The sequence below is a fragment of the Brassica napus genome, chromosome C2 (genome assembly GCF_020379485.1).
Source record: "Brassica napus cultivar Da-Ae chromosome C2, Da-Ae, whole genome shotgun sequence".
Taxonomy (NCBI): domain Eukaryota; kingdom Viridiplantae; phylum Streptophyta; class Magnoliopsida; order Brassicales; family Brassicaceae; genus Brassica; species Brassica napus.
Window position 1 is genome coordinate 33,304,717 of NC_063445.1, and position 5,445 is coordinate 33,310,161.

General features: G+C 30.9%; 1 pseudogene; it reads left to right on the top strand.

Moving 5' to 3' along the window:
- The first annotated feature begins 2,942 nt into the window (after nucleotides 1–2,942).
- Nucleotides 2,943–4,979, top strand: LOC106380235 (annotated as a pseudogene).
- Nucleotides 4,980–5,445: the final 466 nt, after the last annotated feature.

Below are 5,445 nucleotides of genomic sequence, written 5' to 3' on the forward strand. Positions count from 1 at the left end.
CAATTCCAAAAATTTAACTGGAAAATACATAAATTGGGAGGAAAATCTATAGTCGTGTTTCAAATTGATATCCCAGAAAACTTGGAGGTTTGGCTTTCTTTGAATTCATGATTCATTGGCATTCTTGGAGCTTTAAATACATTGATGTGATGGTGACGATGACAAATTGAGGAGAGAGGTTAGCATTTTGTGGTAAAAATGGAGCAAAGATCATTAGTGGGATTTAAAAAGAAGAATGAATTATTTGAAAAAAAAGCTTTGATTTCACTAAAGATTAAAAAAGGGAGAGAAAGAGATCAATGGAAGAGATGGAGAGTCTGGAAAAAAGAGAAAACAGCAGAGATAGAGTGGGAAAGAAAGAGAAACAAGATGAGTTTAAAACATGGGTAAAACGATCGCTCTATGTATATATTGCTACAGAGATTAAGGGTTTCCATGCATTTATGACAATTTCCTAATTTTGGTTGTTTTTGTGTATATACATCAAACTATTCCAAAAAGAAAAATTTATACTAAAGAACAAGAAAGCTGAATTTTTGTTCTATGTTGGCAAATTTCTCGATTAAAATGTCTTTAGGTTGTTGCCCCGGAAAAATATAAGAGAGGTCTTTAGCTTATTCAATGTTGATAGACATTCAATGATGATAGACAATATATATACTTTTAAGTTTATAAATGTAGGTATAATTATAGATACTAGGTTAGGATCCGCGCCTTGTGCGGGACAAATATTATATATACTATTTTTATGTATTATATGTTCTTTTACATATTTATAAAATAAGAAATATATATTGAATAATTAAAAAGTCAGTAACTATTACATATAAAATTAAATTGATGTGAACACATAAATAAATTTCATTAATCCAAACAATTACTTTTTCTATTTTATATTGTATATATTTAAATTTAAATGACGTTAACATATATATAATATGTATTTTTAGTATTGATATATATTAAAAGATGTTTTCTTCTCATATGTTTATTTTATCATTTGTATTTTGTTTATAACAAAAACTTTAAATAACTGATAACAAAAATTTTATTGTGTGATTAATAGTTTTAGTAATTTTTAAAAAATTCAAAGCTAAGTTTAAAATTTAAATATTAAGTTGTCAATATATTACCAAAAAAATTTGTTCAAAGAAAATTTTGAAATTAAAATATATATATATTTTAGATTGTATATAGTTTAATTTTAATATATATCTTTTACACTTAATATTTATTAAATGAGACTTCTTACTTATATGATTTTGTAATAATTTATATTTTATCATAACAAAACCCTTAAACCATGGATCGTAAAAATTTGAATGTGGGACTTTTAACAGTTTTACTAATTTATAGTCGTTTAAAAAGAATCAAAATATAACATATACAGAAAAAATTTAAATTTTTATTATATGGTTAATGTAGTTGTTTAGTTTATTTTATTAATTTAAAGTAAACAAATATGATAGAGAATACACTAATTTTTATTAAATTTTTATTATTCAAAATCATTAATTTTCATATATAATTTAGCCATATTAGGCAATTACGTAATTTTTACTTAAGGAAAGAATGAAAACATTAATAACAAATTTATCGTTAGTTTAATAAAAAGCTTATTATATATTTAGATGGACCAACATATTTTTCTAAAGATTCTAAGACTCATTGTGGTGATGACACATGGTACCTCAAATGTTGTAATGCTTATCTTTTAATATATAGGAGATATTTATTAAATGAGACTTCTTACTTATATGATTTTGTAATCATTTATATTTTATCATAAAAAAAACCTTTAAAACATGGATCGCAAAAATTTGAATGTGAGACTTTTAACAGTTTTAGTAATTTATAGTCGTTTGAAAAAATCAAAATATAACATATACCGAAAATTTTAAATTTTTATTATATGGTTAATGTAGTTTTTTAATTTATTTTATTAATTTAAAGTAAACAAATATGATAGAGAATATACTAATTTTTATCAAATCTTTATTATTCAAACCATTAACTTTCATATATACTTTAGCCACATTAGGTAATTTCGTAATTTTTATTTACGGAAAGAATGAAAAACACTAATAACGAATTTATGGTTAGTTTAATAAAAAGCTTGTTATATATTTAGATGGACCAACATATTTTTCTAAAGATTCTAAGACTCATTATGATGATGACACATGTTTACCTCAAATGTTGTAATTCTTCTCTATTAATATATAGGTGATAATAAAAAGACGAGGTGTACGATTCTGATTTTTAGAGAATTATTTCGACAATGCTTCCGTTATACGTTACTTTAAGTGTTAAGATAATCTACATCCGTTTTCCTTTCTGTGATTATTTTCCTTTCTTTTTCTTTTTCTTTTGATCGAAAAAGAAAAGGAAAAGCTATATTCAAAACTCCAATAAAAGGAAAATAATCACAGAAATCAGAAATGTATTATACCAGCTGCTTATATAACCAAATCTTAAGAACTATCACAAATATACGCAACTATTTGTTTTTAAAACAGTCGTAGCATTTTTACTAATGTGAAGTGGTTTATAAAATTTTTACTAAAGTGAATAAGATGAAAGAAACTTTTCATAATAATAACAACCTATTACCATCATTTTAATATATCAAGTTTTACGAACCCAAATTAAACAATGCACTACTTTATTCTAATTCACGATTTTAAACATCTATCTATTTTGCGACGTAACACCGAGTTGTAAGACATTCCCACAGAAAGCCTTTTCAAATGTTGATTGCAAATTATGCATTTTGTATTGCTGTTTTTATTTTATTTTAGAGCTTTATTACAAGATAAGAAACATTTATTAGTTAAATACTCCTTCCGTTCTATAAAGATAGACTTTTTAGTATTTTCACACATATTAAGAAAAAACATTAAACTGCCATACTAAATGTATTGTTTTCTTTAATTTTCAGTTTTCAATAACTTTTAACCAATAGTAATTCAATAAATTAATTTTTTCGAAGTTTACAATTTTTTCATAGAAAACACAAAAAATACATCTTCCTGAAACAAATTTTTTTTATAAAAGAACTGAGGGAGTACAATACTTATTAACTATTGTTAATACTTTGTATTTGTTGACTTAGCTAATTAGTTCAAAAATAATATCTTTAATTTGAAGAGAGAAAATCTTTTGTACCTCTTCGTCACAATATAAAACCCAGCACGACCTCAAACACACCATAACAAATAAAGGAAAGGGAAAAAGTATCATGACAAGAAAGAAGGTGAAACTTGCTTTCATTGCTAACGATTCTTCGAGTAAAGCAACTTATAAGAAAAGAAAGAAAGGTTTGATGAAGAAAGTGAATGAGCTCTCGACTCTTTGTGGTATCAATGCATGCGCCATCATCTACAGTCCCTACGACTCTAATCCAGAGGTGTGGCCATCAAACTCCGGAGTGCAAAGAATAATTTCGGAGTTTCGTACATTGCCGGAGATGGACCAGAACAAGAAAATGGTGGATCAAGAAACCTTTCTCAGACAAAGGATAGCCAAAGCCTCCGACAATTTGAAGAAACAAAGGAAGGACAACCTAGAGATGGAGATGACCGAAGTCATGTTCCAATGTTTGATCGGAAACATGGGGATGTTTAATCTGAATATTATGGATCTTAATGATTTAGGTTATTTGATTGATCAATGTCTTAAAGATGTTAACCGCAGGATCGAGATACTAGGTAATTCTCGTATGGAGCTCGGTGAATCCTCCAACAATGTTGCGGCAGAAGCGAGTGGAACGTTGGCTGTTGTGGAGGCTACAACCGCTCCAGCCGCTACGATTCAGCAGCAACAACAGTTTCACCAACATGTTGGACTCTATGAGCAGCCTCTGAATCTGAATCATAGTCATGAACAGCAACAACAACAATGGTTTATGCACATGATGAACCACCCCTGAGTCATGCTGCTGAGCAAATGGGCTTTCCGTTCATGAATGATAACCACCACCAACAGCAGCAGCAGCGACAGATTCCCGACGTTTTCTCCACCACTCCGACAACCGTTATTTCAAGCAGTATCAATCCCGTTACCAGTTCAAACCCTACCAATAATACATGGTTCCGCTAGGGTTTCGAGAGTGGACGTTCACATTACGTTTTAGACAAAACCATGCATGATTCCACAAAGTGTTTCTTTTCTTTTTTTCCCCATCTAAAAATATTCATCATAGTGAAATACCACGTTCAACACATAAGCTGGCGGATATCATGAGATCCCTAAAAACAAAATCCCAAAGAAAAGGCAACTTAAGCCCAAAGGAAGGACAACTAAAACCCACACCAGGGCAACTTACGAACACAAGACAATGACGGATTAGAACCTAAAAACCGCAACTCAAACCCATCAAACAATAAACATCTAAACCCAAATAAAGGACAAATCAGTGTAAAGGACCTTCCAAGATAGCAAATGCAGTGATCTGGATATATCGAAGTTGACCTCGGCAAACCGACAATATCATCCACTTCAATAACCCAAGACACACAGTCTTCTCAACCCGGATCTATCACTGCCGCCTATGGCCTGCCGAACGATACCATCCCCTACTAGAAACCAAGAACCAAGACTTCACAACCCGACAAGCAAGACCGCTTCAAGATCCACACAACTTTCGGATACGGTTGGGACGCACTCTCTAACGTCCACTTTACACCTAGATAGAAGTCCACCATACACCTCCACACAAATAAGCCTCATCGATCGATTCCAATAATAGAAGTATTCATTAGCAAAGCACATCGACGAGAAATCTCTGCACCCACTATGGAAGAGAAACCTGAAACTGAAAAGTCGAACACCAAACCCCAAGCCAGAGACTCACAGCAGCTGTCTGGACCCAAAATTCCTACAATCTGAAATTATGTAAACACTATAAGAAAACACATGCTTAACTACGAAAATTAACGAGGAAAAACAATCCTCGTAAATTTGCGTCGAGTTTACGACGAATTTACGTGAAAAACTAAAGTCATCGTTATTTCCTCGTAACGTAACGACAAAACTGTTTCGTCGTAAAGTGGATGTAATTTTACGAGTATTTTACGAGGAAAAACTATTTCCTCGTAAATACGACGTAAACTTTGCGTGGTATTTACGAGGTAATACTTTACGTGTATTTAGCGAGGAAATTTTTGAATCCACCAACTTTATAGGTGTTACACGTTTTTTTTGCCCACCTAATTAATTTTCGTCGTAAATTCATAGCAAAATTACAACTTTTCCTATAAATATGGATGTTTGAACATCATTTTAAACACACCAACAACAAAAAACGTGAAAGAAAAAAAATGGCTGGCTCCGGGACTATTTACGAGTTGCGGAAGTGGATGTATATGCATAGAGATGCTAACGGGAGAGTGACGAAAGAATACCTTGCGGGTCTGGAGACATTTATGCATCAAGCAGATTCAA